An 18,277-nucleotide genomic window follows, 5' to 3' on the forward strand; every position below is an offset into this window, starting at 1 on the left:
GCACTGTAGAAGTTGCAGGTAGGAAACTGAAGGTTTTGATAAAAAAAAGTGGCAAGATGGGGGCATTAAGCACTCCAGGAGATGGTTTGGGTTTTTTTTATCTAACGCCATGTCTACACTAGCAAGTTTACAATGGCACAGCTGTACCAATGAAAACCTCTCCCGCTGACATAGCGCTGACCACACTACCCCTTAAGCTGGCAAAACTTATGTCACTCAGGGGGGTGGGGGGTTTTTCCACACCAATGAGCAACATAAGTTTTGTCGACATAAGTGGTAGTGTAGACATGGCCTAAGAGGCAGGTGAGACAGCTGACACTGGGCAGAGGACAAATCTTTTACCTTCCACCATGAGGGCAGAGATGACTTGAAAATATTTTTGAGAGGGGGCTGAATTTCCAGTTTTCCCTCCCAGCAACCCTTAACAGTAACTGTCCTACTGCCCTCTCCCTGATGTCTACCACTGCATCTAAAATTTGCTAAATGATTCTGCAAAACTGTTCAGCAGTGAAATAGTTAGCACTACTGACATTTATGTTGCCATCTTTAGATTTCTCTGTTAATACAGACTCAGGAAAACTATACTGGTTCACATTTGGAAGATTTTTTTTTCACAACCAAAAGGGCTAGAAAACTTTTTTAAAGTGAAAGATTCTGGAGAACAAGTCTGTGGTAAGTTCCACAGCTGCAAAAAAAACTACTGGATCCTACCCAATGTCTTAGGATGTTGACCTTAGTTTGCCTCTTTTATTTCATGAACAGAGTAATCAATCATAGCTGTGGAAACCAGCAGCAAAACTTGTCTAGATAAAATCTATAAACTTACCAAATAGTGATAGGTAACAAATGAGTCTTCTTTGTCCCAGCAAGTTTCAGATGTTGCTTTTCTGACACTTCACATTAAAAGCTGCAAAATCAAAGACTGTACTTTAAAAGTCTTCAATCAAAAAGGCATTTCTTTTTTTCAAAAACAGGATATTAAACAAACTCAATTACCACACAACTCTTACCAGTTTAAAAATGAAAAGTCAACAACTGCTAGCTACTGCATGAGACCTCATAATTAGCCAGATCTCAATATACCTGAAGGGGGGTGAGGTAATATCTTTTACTGGACCAACTTCTATTGGTGAAAGCAACAAGCTTTGAAGGGGTCATACAGATTTATGAAGCACACAGGGTTCCCATTAAAGTCTGACTCTTGGAAGGGTATGGGTCAGAAAAGTTGCCCATAAGGTATCTCAACTGTTTTTCAACCCTCTTCCCAACAGGGAAGTATTAGAAGATATTATTCAGTAACAGACTTTTAGAAAGCTAGTATCTATACCAGACTTGCAACAGATTTGGCTTTTTACAAAAAAAATCAAATTAAGAAAAAAACCATTAATGGGAGAGGACGTACTGCATCAGATCGGTGGCCATCTAATCTGTTATCTTCTCTTTGATCAGGCCTAGTACCAGATGCATTACAGAGAGTGTAAAAAACCCCAAGTGGACAAGTATCAGAGGGGTAGCCGTTGCATCCGACGAAGTGGGCATTCACCCACGAAAGCTTATGCTCCAATACATCTGTTAGTCTTAAAGGTGCCACAGGACTCTCTGTTCCCAAGTGGACAATTATCTCCATATAAGAAATTTCTTCCTAATCTCAATTTTTTTAAGTTACCTAAAACTGTGCAAACAGATACCTTTGAAAGTATTAATGTAAAATATTTTTGCCCCAACTATGCAAAAGCCCAGCCGTTATAAGGGTGAAAGGTCTAATTTGCCTCATTCCTATCCAATGACTTCACCTCGTATCCACAGGCATCTTTCATCACATTTGAATGATTACTCTGACAACTGAAATCACATGAGGCTAAAAAACTGTATGCTAAATTGAATACCGGACCCCCAAAATTAAAACTCCTGTCTGAAACCAGCAATTTCTAGAAAAATGAAAGTAACCAAACAGATGGCATACCACTTCCACGCACCTAGTGAACTACTTGTGTTGTTCTTTACAATAACTTTTAAACCACCCTAATGGCATGCCAGAGGCATATGAGCCAGGAAAATCTAAATTAAACAGAAATACCATTCTACCAATGGTAATAGTCTATCAATGTGACATTCTATCAATGGAGATATACCCCTCAATCAGATTCAATCAGATTCTAGTTAAAAATCTCTATTTTCTTACATATGTATTGTCTAAATTAGTTGGTGCTTTACAACCGGAAAGAATAAAAAAAGAAAATAATACTTCCAGTACACAAAAAACAGGGATCTCTAATTTTAGGTCTGAGGTGCTGGGAGGAGAACACTGAAAAATAAAATGACAAACATAGGAGCAAAGTCTATCAAGCGCAAGGAGTTTCAAAACAGTATGTAGTCAATATACTTTAGAGAAGAACACAGACTTACATTAACTTTCAGCTACAAAAAAAAATCTTGCCCTATCAATGTTTTATCTTGATAGTAGATACAAGAAAGGATAAATGTGCCACTAATAATCACAATTATTAAAACAAACAGGCTAAAGTAGGATACAGAGAAACTGTATTTTATTATGCCTTGCACAATTGAGCAAAACTGCAGGTTAATTTCCAATTCCAGAGTCTTTATGATTGATGATGGTTAGCAGTGACATATGAAGCAAAAAGAACACGACCTGATTACCAAGTAGCAAGTCAAGCTTACTGCACAAAGCTCAGTTTTACAGTTGCTTAGTTGCACAAAACTTGGTTTCACATGGAGACCGACCAAGTTTGTTACAGAAGTTTATTTCTGGCAGTATTTGGAAACTACTTCATGACAGATTCATTAGCATTCCTCTGTAAAGCTGCTGGTCATAGATAAGCAGCTAAAATGTTATCACTTCCTAAGTCAGCAACTTGAGCCAAAAAACAACAAGCTATACCAGGGGCAGGCAAACTTTTTGGCCTGAGGGCCACATCAGGTTTCTGAAATTGTATGGAGGGCCGGTTAGGGGAGGCTGTGCCTCCCCAAACAGCCAGGCATGGCCCGGCCCCCGCTCCCTATCTGACCCCCCCCCCCCCCCGCTTCTCACCCCCTGACAGCCCCTCTGGGACTCCTGCCCCATCCACCCCACCCCACCCCACTCCCTGTCCCGACCGCCCCCGGAACCCCCGCCCCATCCGACCCCTCCTCTCATTCCTGACTGACCCCCCGGGACCCCTGCCCCATCCAACCAGCCCTTCTCCCTGTCCCCTGACCTCCCCCAGAACCCTGCCCGACTGTCACCTGCTGCCTCATCCAACCCACCCCCCTCCTGACTGCCCTCCCGGGACCCCTACCCCCATTCAACCCCCCTGTTCCCCACCCTCTGACCACCCCAACCCCTATCCACACCCCCAACCCCAACTACCACCCCGAACTCTCCTGCCCTCTATCCACCCCCACCCCCGCTCCCTGCCCCCTTACCACGCTGCCTGGAGGCGCTACAGCTGTGCCACCCAGAGCCCAGGACAGGCAGCCACGCCGCCCGGTGGGAGCCAGCCACGCCATGGTACAGCACAGACACTGGGTCAGGCCGGGCTCTGCAACTGTGCTGCCCCAGGAGCTCACAGCCCTGCCGCCCAGAGCATTGCGCCAGCAGTGCAGTGAGCTGAGGCTGCAGGGGAGGGGGAATAGCAGGGGAGGGGCTGGGGGCTAGCCTCCAGGGCCAGGAGCTCAGGGGCCAGGCAGGAGGGTCCCGCGGCCCGGATGTGGCTATACTTCTGGGCTATACCAAGAAACACCACTCTGAATTAAGCTATCATCTTACAAATACCAACCAGCAGAGAGGGTAACAGTCTCAGTTTCTGATGTATGAGAGTGATTGGATATACAGTATTCTTACAGCTGGTGATTTATTTTTAACATAATAAAGTTTATTTAAATAATGTCACATTTGAAATTAATACTGACAGATTCTCTCTGGCACACAAGTTCCATTTGACCCAGGAGATGAAAGGGCCAGAAAACTAGTTTCAGCTCCCAAATTCTAAACGCCAGTCTGTGCTGGTCCCACCCCAACGAGAGTTAGAGCACCTACATGGCTGCTTTAAGTTATACCATTAAGGACACTATAGCAGTGGAGAATAGGCATAACTCCACTACTTACCCTCCCCTGATGCTGATCTATGATATGCCCCTACAATGGGACAGAGGGCAGATGGCATAGGAGCCAGCTGGGTCCGCTTCATGCCATCAAGAGAATTTCCTGCTGGCCATTTCCAGATTCTGGCCTTTTTGCCCCACCTGAGTGGCATAAAGAAGCTACATCTCATTTGATACTCTAGTCTATAATACTGTGATAATGTATAGTAGTACACTGCTATGGATTGAACAGGAGGACTTGTGGCACCTTAGAGACTAACAAATTTATTAGAGCATAAGCTTTCGTGGACTACAGCCCACTTCTTCGGATGCATATAGAATGGAACATATATTGAGGAGATATATATACACACATACAGAGAGCATAAACAGGTGGGAGTTGTCTTACCACCTCTGAGAGGCCAATTAATTAAGAGAAAAAAAAAAACTTTTGAAGTGATAATCAAGCTAGCCCACTACAGACAGACAGTTAGATAACAAGTGTGAGAATACTTACAAGGGGAGATAGATTCAATGTTTGTAATGGCTCAACCATTCCCAGTCCTTATTCAAACCGGAGTTGATTGTGTCTAGTTTGCATATCAATTCTAGCTCAGCAGTTTCTCCTTGGAGTCTGTTTTTGAAGTTTTTCTGTTGTAATATAGCCACCCGCAGGTCTGTCACTGAATGACCAGACAGGTTAAAGTGTTCTCCCATTGGTTTTTGAGTATTTTGATTCCTGATGTCAGATTTGTGTCCATTAATTCTTTTGCGTAGAGAATTAATGGACACCAATCTGACATCAGGAATCAAAATACTCAAAAACCAGTGGGAGAACACTTTAACCTGTCTGGTCATTCAGTGACAGACCTGCGGGTGGCTATATTACAACAGAAAAACTTCAAAAACAGACTCCAAGGAGAAACTGCTGAGCTAGAATTGATATGCAAACTAGACACAATCAACTCCGGTTTGAATAAGGACTGGGAATGGTTGAGCCATTACAAACATTGAATCTATCTCCCCTTGTAAGTATTCTCACACTTGTTATCTAACTGTCTGTCTGTAGTGGGCTAGCTTGATTATCACTTCAAAAGTTTTTTTTTTTCTCTTAATTAATTGGCCTCTCAGAGGTGGTAAGACAACTCCCACCTGTTTATGCTCTCTGTATGTGTGTATATATATCTCCTCAATATATGTTCCATTCTATATGCATCCGAAGAAGTGGGCTGTAGTCCACGAAAGCTTATGCTCTAATAAATTTGTTAGTCTCTAAGGTGCCACAAGTCCTCCTGTTCTTCTTTTTGCGGATACAGACTAACACGGCTGCTACTCTGAAACCTTTCATTATGCTATGGATTGGTATGTCTCAACTATGTTAAAAATGGGGATGTGTTAATTTCCTACATGCACACTGTGGCCAGGTGATGACACACTTAAAATATATGATTAATTTAATTATCATGAGGCTAAAACTTCAGAGATAGTCTCTTATCATCTGCAATACATAGGCACAATTGAGTGCATAAAAAAGGGCATGATTGTACAAAACCTTACTCACCTGCAGAAGTCCAACTTCAACAAGTACTGTCAATGGCTTCAATGGGATTGTTCGTATGAGCAAGAGTCTGTAGGATTGAGCCCTAAGAAGTTAAAGATGACTTGTAAAGGAAAAGAAGTAAGTTTGTTTCTCTCTGTTTTTCTTCTTTCAGATATATAAAGAAGTTATGAAAGACTCACCCTCACCCACCTGCCAAACTGTTTTTATTCTAGTTATTTATTACATTTAGAAATTTAGGTCTTGTTTACCACGTTTTTCCTGAAAGACTCTATAGAGAACTGAAGAAATAGTAGCATTATGACATCACAAACACCATGGAAGTGAACTATGAACAGATGGAATTTTTAGTTAATCATTCCTTTGTTAACAGCTATTTAATTCAAATTCTGACAAACTGTTGGGAGAAAAGATATCTTAGTTAAAAATTTAACCCATCTGCCTAGGGTAACCAGATGTCCTGTTTTCAAAGGTACAGTCCCATGTTTTGGGACTTTTTCTTATATAGGTGCCTATTACCCCCCACCCCCGTCCCGTTTTTTCACAGTTGCTATCTGGTAACCCTACATCTGCCCTGTCAATTAAAGGCCCGGGAAGCTCCCAATCCACTTCTCTGAACCTCCAAAGAAACTTCCAGCAAAAAATCAAAAGGCAAGATTTTACTTTCCTAATATTTACAAGGCAAGACAGAGTGAGGGGAAGAGCTTTTGGAGAAAAAAAAAAAAAACAACAAACCCAAATCTTGTTTAGCCTTCATCATGAAGAAGCAAAAAAGAAGATGCATAATTTTGTTTCTTTCTTTGACAATCATCTTTAAGAAAGGGTTTGGGGTTTTTTTGCTTGCTCAAGTATAGCATTTCTGCTTTCATTGTGCCATGTTATGTTGCAACCTAATGTTATGTAAATATGGTTTCATATAAGAAGTTCCTTATTTTGTTCTTATTTTTAAATACTTTAATGGAGTGGCTCACACACACACACATCCCTTGGAAGTATGGTAAATGGGCACCTCCCCCCTTTCTTTTTGTCCATGTAATGGCACACCTGCCACTTTTTCTCCTTTGTTTGTCCACTTTGTTTTCCTTACTCTCAACTTTCCCTCTTTTCTGTTTATTTCTCCCCTGCTCTTGTTTCCTTTTACTCCTATTCCCCTCACAGCTTCTTATTCCAAGTCCTCAAAACATCAGAAGGTTACATATTCCTTGGAATGGTGAAAGCTCTGGAATTGGGCTCCATGTGGTCTTGTGGCTGAGCTGAAAACCACAGCAGCAGATAAGAGACCCTTGAATCTGCAGGCCCATACCCAAGAGTTTCTCCTGCAACTGGATATATTGAGGCTGCTATCTAAAGAAAACCCTAAAACACATAGATAGGGAGGGAAAGCAGGAGGCTTTCCAGGAAATAGTTACTATTTTATTCCAGCACGGTTCTACTCTGTGATACACCTCCCTGGATTAGTTAGGGAGTTGGTTTCCCAGTTTAGAAAATAGTGTCCATTGGGCCAGTAGCTAGACATATACACATGAACAAATCGGGTGACAGAGAATGAACAAAGAGCATTCAGCCACACTGCATTTCCTTCCTCCAAACTCAGGTTTTAGGCAATTTCTGTAACTCAGATACTACCTAAAGAGCCTTTTACTTCTCTTGGATTCCTGTCTTTCTACAAAATTTCCTAGATGATCAGCCTCACCAAGAAAAAAATATATTTTATGTCTACAAATTCAAGAGCTTTTACAAGGTTTTGTCTTGGTGAAGCCTCTTTCAACAGTTACTCAAGATTAAATCCAGGCATTGCTAATCTCAAAGCATTAGTGGTGACTGATTTGGCTCTCTGTAGAACTCTGTGAAAATGGGGATATGATAGTTTCCTAAACTCCCAGCAATTCCTAGTTAGGGTTGGGCATTAATCCACATTTTTAAAAAAGTCATTTGATTAATATGATTATCTTGATTTATCTTTGCACTCTGGTTGAAATTTGAGATTACCTCTCACATCTCCCTAAGAAATGGAACTCAGAAGTAACTGCCAATGGAGAAAATTCTGAAGTCTCAGGCAGCAAGCAAAGATTCAAATGAGAGAAGAGTCAGACAAAAGCACAGCCCAGACCACTACTGTCATATTATCTAACAGCTAGAAGCAGTTTGAAATTTATCATTGCAATGGAAAGGGAGAGCAAAGGCAGAATCCTTCATTAGAAAGTATCTATATTTTTTCCAAATTGATAATCTGCCGCAAATAATCATATGCTAAACAATTATTTCAGCCTTAAATGGGATTACACTAAGATCCACTTTACTTTGATACTTTAGAGAAAATCTCTATTTGGAGTTAAGACCCCGTGTACCAGGATTCTCCTGCATCCATCTCAACACTGGGGAAAACACCCCAACAGCTTCAAGCTTCCATTAGGGCAGAAAAATGGAAGAATCTTTCACTTCCCCTGTGAAATTTCACATCCTCTCTCATGATTTGCGGTTTTCATTGATTCAATACTTTAGAAGCCAACAGAATATTGTATTGTGAATGTGAGCAGTTGTGTACAAAGTGGGATATAATTTCCCTGACACGCACTGCAGATCCACTGGGCACTGGAGGTCTAATTTATTCTTTATTAATCTATTCTGTTGTTTCTCCTTTTCCCTCGTCCTCTATTCTGTGTTCTCCCTCTCTGCTCTCTTCACACTGTGTTGGCATTCTGAGCCTGGGGATGTCACGTTTCAGAACTGTGTGGGTAGTTCTGACCTGTAGACAGGAGAAGAGGGGATCTGAACTTAGCGTATAGGTATATAAATGTTTTTGAGCAGATAGTGATTAGTTTGGAAGGAACTGAAGGGGTTTGGGTTTGGGAAGACTCTAAGGTGAGAAGAGGACAGGATGGGTTAATAGGGGCAAATGGAGTCAATTGGCGATCAGTGGGGGGTGGGGAGGACCGACAGAAACAATTAAGGGACAAAGTGGGGCAGAGCTAAGATGAAGGGAGAGAGGTAAAAGTATGAGAGAAAAGTAAAGGAGTGGAAAGAGGGACAAACACTTTCTCCCACCCTGACCTTTATTGTGTAGTGTCCCAGCTTTGCATTCTGAGAGGGGAAGGAAGATGGAGAGGAAAGACGATACCCCTTTTTCTTCCCACTTCTCCACCAACCTCCCTCATTCCCCACCAAAGTAGTTCCCTGTGCCATCCCTGCCCCCAACCACAGTGTCTCTCTTTTTCTCTCTAAAAATATGATCAACCTATAGAGCAGGATCAGGGGAGGAGGGAGGAGCAGCTTGCTACTTGCAGGCCCACCAGTAACCATTGTCTTTTCCATCTCTCCAATACCACTCTTCGTGTCCTCTTCCACTCTGTGTCCTCTTCCGTTCTGTGAACTGGATGAACATAGAGATTTACTAAAATGCTTCTCTCTGCAGTAGCAGCATGCAGTGCACACCAGAGCAGACTTCCTGTAGCTTTTATTTCACTTGAACCCAGAAGTGGGACTAAAACAAAGTAACCCAATATGATATATCTGAAAATGAACTAAATTAAGAATGCTGGGCCTCTGAAGCCACTTTGTTCTGAGGAGTCCTCTGGACTTTGTTAGTACCTGGTGCTAAGTTGCCTATAGGAGCTTTCCTCATAGAGCTATTTTTGTGAGGATGGGTTTAGGCCAAGTTTTTAAAAAAATGGTTGCCTACAGTTAGGGGCTTATAAATGTATATTCAGGCACCTAAATAAGTGGCCTGATTTTCACAAATGCTGAACAACACATAGCTCACATTTTTACAGTGGTACAATCTCAGGCTATTACTTACATTACTCAATGGATAAGGCACACTCTTCTAAGTTAGAGGGTTAGGAATGTTAATCATTTCAAGCGATGTGATTGACTGAGCACTGGAACTTTATAAAGCTGTCAATCACTCTGGATGTTGCTTGCACTGTCCCTTTTTAATTTCAATTAGAGTCTAAGGGGGAGAGAAAACTGTTAAGATTTGGTGAACCACTGCAATTTGTTTAGTGTGTTTGCATGGTATAGTGCACCTATAAGATGATCAATAAATAATATGCTAAAACATCACAAAGTGATTTACAGAAGATGCATAATAATTTAATTGTACAGTCAAAGTTACTGTTAGGGACGTCCAGTGCTCAAAGTAACTCCGCTTTCTAGAACTGTTCTACAACATGTGAAGTAAGTAATCACCCTATAACTCATGTTGTATACACAATAGACATATGTACTTTGCGTCCTCTTCTAGCACACTCTAATTATTCTTTTTAAATAAGGACACAACCAGGTTTCCAGTAAGGAAAAGCTTCCTCTTTAAGAACTAATCATATCTTGGTTTACCAACTCTGGCCCTCTGAATGAAACTGAACAATCTGACCTCTGATCTCTTTTTAAAGTGGGAGCTAATACAGCTAGTTTTTAAATATTCAGATATGCTAAGAAATATTGTAAAAATATTTTCTAGGATAATGAAATTCATTACTGCACTTTCCTAGTGTAGTATTTTCCTTAGTATTTTTCTAATTAATTTTCTCAGTTGACTTCTTCTGTAAAAATCTGTACCATCCATCAAATTAAAGAATACTTTCTCAACACCTCCCTGAAGAAGCTTGAACAAACAGATGAGCATGACTTGAAAATTAAGCTGGCTGTATCAGACTGCGGTGCTGCTTAGTGAAAGAGAAATTCCACAACTGAAGGTCCACTACTGAGAATGTCCTGTCCTATCATTCCGCAGTACGAATCTGGGGACAGGTAGTTTGAGTATGACAACTGCTGCCAAATGTCAAGATAAAACAAGGAGAGAGAAAGGCAGTGTTTCACGTACCCGTTGCAGATACTCAGCTGGTATAAATCCACTTATACCAGCTGAGGATCTGCATTTCAATACCCAAACCATAGCAGGATTTATAGTTCAAAATCAACACCCTGAATTACAGTCGGAAACAAACTGAATGCCAGTACAATCCATACACCTCCTGCTCCCTGCATGGAACTGTTAAGGAAGTACAGAGCTGTCTTTTGTACCAGAAAAATCTTCTAAGTTGTCTTCAGGTATAGCCAGCCCCATCAACAGCACATTTCAGTGATGCAACTTGGAGCTGACAAAGGCATCATCTGACTGGAGCAAGGACCATAACAGAAAGAAAAGGTTGCCACTGTATGTAAGCATAGATGGAAAAAGTATGCTTGGCCTGGCCAAAGCCACTACAAAGTATTTACATAGTACTGTGCATTTACATTGTTTTAGTCACAATCACAATACACAGACAAGAAAGCTGGATGAAAAGCAGTCAAAAGCTAACAAATGAAAAAAAACAGTTTGGATTCTCTTTTCATAAAATTTTAAAACAAAAATTCTCTCTTCCCTTGCATTAGTTAAGAGTCACTTTCACAGGGAAAAAGTTAGTACAAACAGCCAGTAAGTGTGAAATCACAAGAGCATCTACCATCCTGATTAACTTAGTAGTAAAATTTTGCATTTTGGAAATTAACCAAGCAACAGGCTGGTTCTATTAAGATCCCTAAAACCATTCTGTTTGCTAGAAATCAGTCCAAATACCTGTTCCATAGTGTCATCCACCCTTACAATAAAAAGGCCAAGAGCCCACCATCACTTGCTTGGCCTGCTTCAATTCTAAATGCCCTGCAGGAACATTTCTTTTAACCAGAAGTATCTGTTATCTCCTTTAAACAGAAATGTATGCATGTGACCTTGTCATATATAAGCATACAAGGAAAAGTTTTTCATAAAGACAGTGTCAACTTCTGTTTTTCTTTTCTGATATAGCACTCTTTAAACCTGTCCTGGTTATTTTTTTAACCCTGTTACACACACACAGTTTTTCTGCTCCTCTGCTTCTCTTTGAAAGATCTTTAAGACAGACCTGAGAGCAACATCAGCTCAAGTTAACTGTGCTAGGGCTAACCAGTTTTCTTTTCTCTCTGTGCACAAAGCTGCCTGCTGCTTACTTGTCACCCTACAGCTTCAGTTTAAACTCTGCTGCTGCTATCACTGGTAAACACCCCCTCTTGCAGGCTGAAAGAAAGGCATGCTCTATCATTAGTTAAACTTACTACACACAAAATGCACAATGGAAGGAAACTGAAAAAAGAAAAATAAGTGTTTTTTTTTCTTTCCCATCTCTTTTATTTACAATAATCTTACAGTTTACTTGCAATAGGAAAAAGTACAACATTTTCAGATGCAAACGTCACAAACTGACTATATCATTTTTAAATAACAAATCTGGATGTGGAATTCTTCAACCAAAATACACATTCAGTAGGTACTGCAGGTAAAAAACAAAATAGTTATCAGCAGTCAACAATTTAAACATACAAGGGACCCTATAAATGACAACATAGGCAGAGAAAGGGGAAATCATTTGTACCTATAATAATATACAAACATCTGTAAACTGAGCTAAATTACGAAGTCAGGAATTTAGACTGAACAGAGTATCAGTGTAAAATCTAAATTTTCTGGATTCAGAAAATGTAATCAAACCTTTAATATTTAAACAGTTTGTGTATGTGTTCCATTTCTGTGGGAATGGAATTAAGGTAAGTTTCCAAACCTTCCAATGGTACTTTTAAAAAGTGTGTTTAGGGCACCTTTGCAAAATGCATATTTATGTACTCAAATTTACATATGTGGATTCAGTTTAAGTGATTCTTGAAGACTCATTATTTCATAGAATATCAGGGTTGGAAGGGACCTCAGGAGGTCATCTAGTCCAACCCTCTGCTCAAAGCAGGACCAATCCCCAACTAAATCATCCCAGCCAGGGCTTCGTCAAGCCTGACCTTAAAAACCTCTAAGGGAGGAGATTCCACCACCTCCCTAGGTAAACCATTCCAGTGCTTCACCACCCTCCTAGTGAAAAAGTTTTTCCTAATATCCAACCTAAACCTCCCCCACTGCAACTAGAGACCATTACTCCTTGTTCTGTCATCTGCTACCACTGAGAACAGTCTAGATCCATTCTCTTTAGAACTCCCTTTCAGGTAGTTGAAAGCAGCTATTACTTGAGCAATTAGGGCTAAGTAAATATGTATTTAGAGACTTTTTTTTAAAGATACTGACTTGATTATTTATCTTTGATAAACTGTAATATTTATCAATTAAATATTCTCAAGTGCTCTTACAGCCCTATGCAATAAATCAAATTAGCTTTTTGTGGAACATTAAGTCCAGTGGGTCTCAACTTTATCCATTCTGTGACCCTCATGTTACAACAGAAAAGATTTGGAACCTCCCTCCCTTCCATATGTTTTGGGACTCCCCTCTCACCTAGCAATAAAGAAAGGAAGGGGGTCATGACGCCCTGAAATCTACTCAAAGTCATCCTTGGTGTCACAACCCAGATGTTAAAAACCATGATTTCATCTATCATGCAATTCTGAATTTAGGGAATGTGCTATATGTGTAGTTAAACATTACTATGAAATTTACAGGAAATATGAATTGCAAATTATAGCTAAGGAAACATTTGTCCATTTTTACTTTCCCTACATAACTGCATATGTTTTTAACTAAAAAAAGTCAAGACCACTTTTGATATAGAGGCAAAAAGAAGCTGAATAATCCACATCTATGTTTCTGGTTTCTTAATATAAATGACCTTAGCACTTCAGAGGGGTTGACTAGGTGAGGATGCTACCCTTGATGGAGCTACACCTTTGAGTAAATATGGCTGGCTGGCCAATAATGGGCATATAATGCATATTCAGGCCAGTCTATTTAGGTACAGCATGTTTTTCAGTATTTTCTTGTTGAGGACAATTCAAAGATGAAGAGCTAGACTAGCAGACGACCCTCTCCCCTATAAGTCAGGAAACTCTGGAGTGTGTGGGAAGGAGGAGGGAATTTAAGAGGGCTATTCCATCAGCCAGGAGGAGTAGGGTGGAAAGCGGACCTCAAATTTCAGACACCTACCAGCAAAAGGCTGGTATGGAAATACCCGGTCTAGAACCAACACCTTGATATCTGCAAAAAGAACAGGAGTACTTGTGGCACCTTAGAGACTAACAAATTTATTAGAGCATAAGCTTTCGTGGACTACAGCCCACTTCTTCGGATGCATACCTTGATATCTGCCACCTTGATATCTATTTGTTTAGAATTTATCATTTCGTTCAAAACAAAAATTAAGCTTCTAGTCCTTATGGTTGTGAAGAACACTCCACAAATATGAGTTGAGTGTGACCAATGCCATCTCGTCTACCTGAGTTGGCAGAAAAAAGGAAAGTGAGGAGGGAGGGAAGACTTAGATTTCTGGGAAAACTTAGATTTCTGACATTTACCTGCCAAGGGGTTATATGAAAGACAGAGTCCACAATTAGGGTCCAGGGACAGCATCATAGTAGAAATCCTAGCCCAGGGGTCAGCAACCTACGAAGCAACCACTTCATCAGATGCATTGAGTGGAAAATACAGTAAGCAGGAATAAATATATAGCACATGAAAAGATGGGAGTTGCCTTACCAAAGTCGGGGGTCAGTGCTAACAAGGCCAATTCAATTAGGGTGTACTGATGCAGACTAACACGGCTACCCCTCTGAAACATACAGTATATCAGAATTTTAAGAAAAATTGCTTCTATTATATATAAGCAAAACAGCACTGCAGAAACATCACCACACATCCAATAATACACTAAAATTACTTAGCCCTGGTTTTAATTTTTCTATATAAATTTAGTACTCTTATTTCTGGATCTACATCAGAAACCAACAATGCTTGTACAGTATTGCCCTGGGAACAATCTACCACCCAAATATTATATTCTAAAGTACCAGTTCTCAAACTTCTGACAATAAAAATTACTACATGACCAGGGGAGGGAGGTAGTGCGGGTAGAGCCCAAGCCCAAGCCCAAGCCCCACTGCCCTCAGTTAAAGCACTGAGGCTTCAGGTTCAGTCCCAGGTCCCAGGGAGTCTAATCCTGGCCCTGGTGACCCCATTAAAATGGGCTCAAGGTCCACTTTGGGATCCCAACCCACAGTTTGAGAACCATTGTTCTAAAGCATGCCAAGTAATGATCCTGGATGAAAAATCTTCTAAGTAGACTGTAAACTAAATTAGAATCAATGAACAGATTAGCTCCTTAAAATACCACATGGACTGCATCTCTTTTCCATTCACCTAGAAGTATACTTTTGTCAACTGGATCTGAAATTGTGATACACCTCTAACCCAATATAACGCGACCCGATATAACATGAATTTGGATAGAACGCGGTAAAGCAGCACTCTGGGGGTGGGGGGCTGCACGCTGCGGCGGATCAAAGAAAGTTCAATATTACACAGTTTCACCTATAACACGTGGTAAGATTTTTTGGCTCCCGAGGACAGCGTTATATCTGGGTAGAGGTGTACCTGTACAACTGCATTTTTCTACAATCTTGTCATTTTCTCTCAAAATACAATCTCCATTAGTATAATTGTTTAAATCAGGGGTCTCAAAATCCCGGCTCGCGGGCCATCTGCAGCCCAAGAAGCTCCCCACTGCAGGCCGCGGAAACTTTTAAAAAAGTTCTTTCATCCTCAGGGCTGCTGACCAAAGGGGGGGGGGGAGGGAGAGAAGAGAGATTCACATGCCCCTCATCCCAATGTTGCTCCATCCTGCTGCTCCTGGAATCCTCCCAGGGGTTACACTCAGCACGTGTCATTAACCTCAGGCAACTTGGCTCCCTGCAGGTGGTTCCCTATCCCTGCTGTTGCTGGCAGAGCTGCGGAGGAGAGATCTATGCAGCCATGCGCCGCCCCCCACAGCTCTCATTGGCTGGGGGAGAGAGACAGATACAATCACTAGTCGCCAAGCAGAGTCAGCATCACTAGTCGCCGGGCAGAGTCAGCAGGGGTGGTATGAGGCCAAGGGAGCAAGGGAAAAGGGTGGGAAACGGGCCGGGAGGTAGCGTGAACACCATCTTCAGTGACATTATTGGCCCGCTGAGAGGATTTGAAGACTGGCCCTGGCCCTAAGGTAAACTGAGTTTGAGACCCCTGGTTTAAATCATAGACTAGCACTTCCGCTACCAACAATTTTTATGTTCAATCTCAATATAACATTAAAATTAGTAAACAATGTATTAATTTCTTCCAGCTACCATTTCAGCACCAAGGATATCAGATCTACTGGGAAAGACATGAGACAGAGGCGTACTCACTGCTTCCAGATTTCACTTCCTGATAGACAGCAGCTCAACAAATCTGAACATTAACATGTAGAACCTGCTGCACAGGAAAGGATCCGGGGTTGGGTGGACATGCTTTTGTGATGCATTTTTGGACTACAAGTTGGTGTTGTTATGGGTACTATCACAATAGAAGCAAATATACATGGAGGGAGGCACAAAGCTGACTGCATGAAAAATCTATGAATCTGTATATTAATGAGACTGCAACAACTCACCATAATACACATTTCCAGATTAATTCAATTTCTATTTTACGTACATTAAAAATTTTTTAAGAATACTAAAGTTATGAAGTCAAGCTCTCAAAAAGTTAGGAATGCCAGAAATTAAGTTTGCCTGTACAACTTTTAATTCAGCCCTCTTGTGTGTATGCCTAAAGTATTTAATGATCACATACAATTTTTTCCACAGGACACCTGCATTACTCAGTGCACTGGATGGTCAGGTCTCAACTGAATGGGAAGCTATTTCTTTCTATCTTCATCATTCACTGTGTGAACCCATGCCTTAATTACTTCACACTATTCAAACTCTGCACTGAATAAAGATATTTCCTCATGGGCTTCATATGATGCTCATCATCTTAGCCCCATTGTGCTTCAAAAATGTTAATTAATTTATCTTTGCAACATCTCTGTGAGATAAAGTGATGGTACTATCCCCATTTTAAAGACAGGAAATTAAGATATAGAGAATAATTATCTCAACTGTCCACTAATTTTGGGTGCCCAAATCAAGCTACTTAGGTTTTTTCAGAGTACTTCACATTTTTGCAGCACTTTGATGTTAAAAGCACAGCTCCCATAGAGCTGAGTGCTCAGTACTTCTGCAAAACATGCCCAAATGTCTCTAGTTAGGCATCCAAAAAATGAGGAACACACAGTGGTCATCTGTGGAAAATTTTTATTTAAATGACTAGGCCAGCATCATATAGGAACTTTATGGCAGAGGCTAGGATAGATTCCAGTTCTCCAGGATGACAATCACATGCTTTAGCCATGAGACGAGACCAACCCTCTCCCCACTGCCTCCCCCAATCACTTCATAATTTCCTGTTTCCACAACAAATAAGGCAGTGGTCCTACAGACAATAGCCTCATTCACAACATGACCCGGATTCAATCCCTGAACACCACCCATCCTGTGCACTCAAAAAGGCAGAGGTCCTGTGGAAAAATCAGTCATGTAATTAACGGCTGTATTATAATGCAAACACATAAGGGGGCTGAAATTAAATTTGTATGAGCAACTATAATTCTGGCATTCCTAATTTTTGAATGCTTGATTTTGCAACTTTAATATTCTTTTAATGTAGTTTTTTAAAATGAATTTACCATGGGTTTTTTTTGTTTTTTTTTAAACAAAACCATATCATATGGAACCACAATGACCCCACACAAGTTATCAGTATGGTAAAAACCTTCAGATTTACATCACAGGCCCTAACACATAAGCCATAGGAGAAGGAGGAGGTCGATATCCTCCTTGTGGGTCAGCCACTAAAGGAAGAGGAGACATATACTTTGACAGTGGGTTTCACAAATATTTGCTAACAGCAGAGGAACACTGAGACTCAAGAACCCTGAGTTCTATTCCAGATTCTGGAGAAGAGTGTTTATATAAACCCTGTCGCCCCTTCATATCCCGTCAGTTCCTACCTCCCTTTCCCTGTATCTATCCTCCTTTGCTTCTATTCCCCCCAGCCGGATTTGTTCTGTTTCTGCTCCTGTTCCCCATCCTTATTCCCACCCCCTGCTATTCCTGTCCCACCACCAATCTGTCCACTCCTGCACGACAATCAGGCTGCATCCTTCTCCTCAAAGACTGCATGAGCTCTAGCTGTGGAAGTACTGACAGGACAGGAGATACAATTACCTTGCTCTCAGTTCTGGTGCCTGGCAGTACAGCGTGCCCCTCATCTAGGATGAGCATTTGCAGGAAATGTTCTGCTCAGTCCCAGGCTGGGGCATGTCCAGTAACCTCTTTGGGGGTGGAACATGCTCAGCGGAGAGGGAATATTTGGATAGTTTTGCTGCTAGTCTCTAACAAACTTATACTGAGCACAGGCAAATGAAAATTTTCAGAGGCTAACAATTCAGACAAATTTGGGTGGATTTTCTCAGGAATGACAAAAGGCGTTTCTCTGCTAAATTTTGAATCTCTGCTCCCAAGCATAGGGGCACTAGACAGGAGTGTCTCAACACAATTATAAGAATTTTGTAACGTTTTTTCCTAACTTCATTCTCAGAATGGCTAGACTACGTTTGCTGAACCCTTATTTTTTATATAATCCACCTGAGGCAGTCACCCAATTTTGAAAATTTCAGCCTGAACAACTCAATTTCTGACAAGTTGTAAGCAAGTGAAAACAGGGTCGTATAATGGAAAATGTCAGTCAGCCTTAACAATGTGTTGCTATCGAATCCACCTATAATA

General features: G+C 41.0%; 1 protein-coding gene across 30 annotated transcripts in view; it reads right to left on the reverse strand.

Annotated features, from left to right (window-relative positions):
* Window positions 1–18,277, reverse strand: part of MTMR3 (myotubularin related protein 3) — a 203,298-nt gene that overhangs the window by 150,166 nt on the left and 34,855 nt on the right. For 20 of the 30 annotated variants that reach the window (XR_010592866.1, XM_065568446.1, XM_065568430.1 and 17 more), the window contains 2 exons: window positions 5,645–5,726; window positions 827–907 (listed from right to left, as the gene is read on the reverse strand). The exons of 2 other annotated variants lie outside the window; for them this stretch is intronic. The gene's annotated coding sequence lies outside the window, so the exon portion shown is untranslated. 8 more of the 30 variants (XM_065568440.1, XM_065568421.1, XM_042856059.2 and 5 more) reach the window with 8 other exon arrangements.

Source organism: Chrysemys picta, chromosome 15 (genome assembly GCF_011386835.1).
Source record: "Chrysemys picta bellii isolate R12L10 chromosome 15, ASM1138683v2, whole genome shotgun sequence".
NCBI lineage: Eukaryota > Metazoa > Chordata > Testudines > Emydidae > Chrysemys > Chrysemys picta.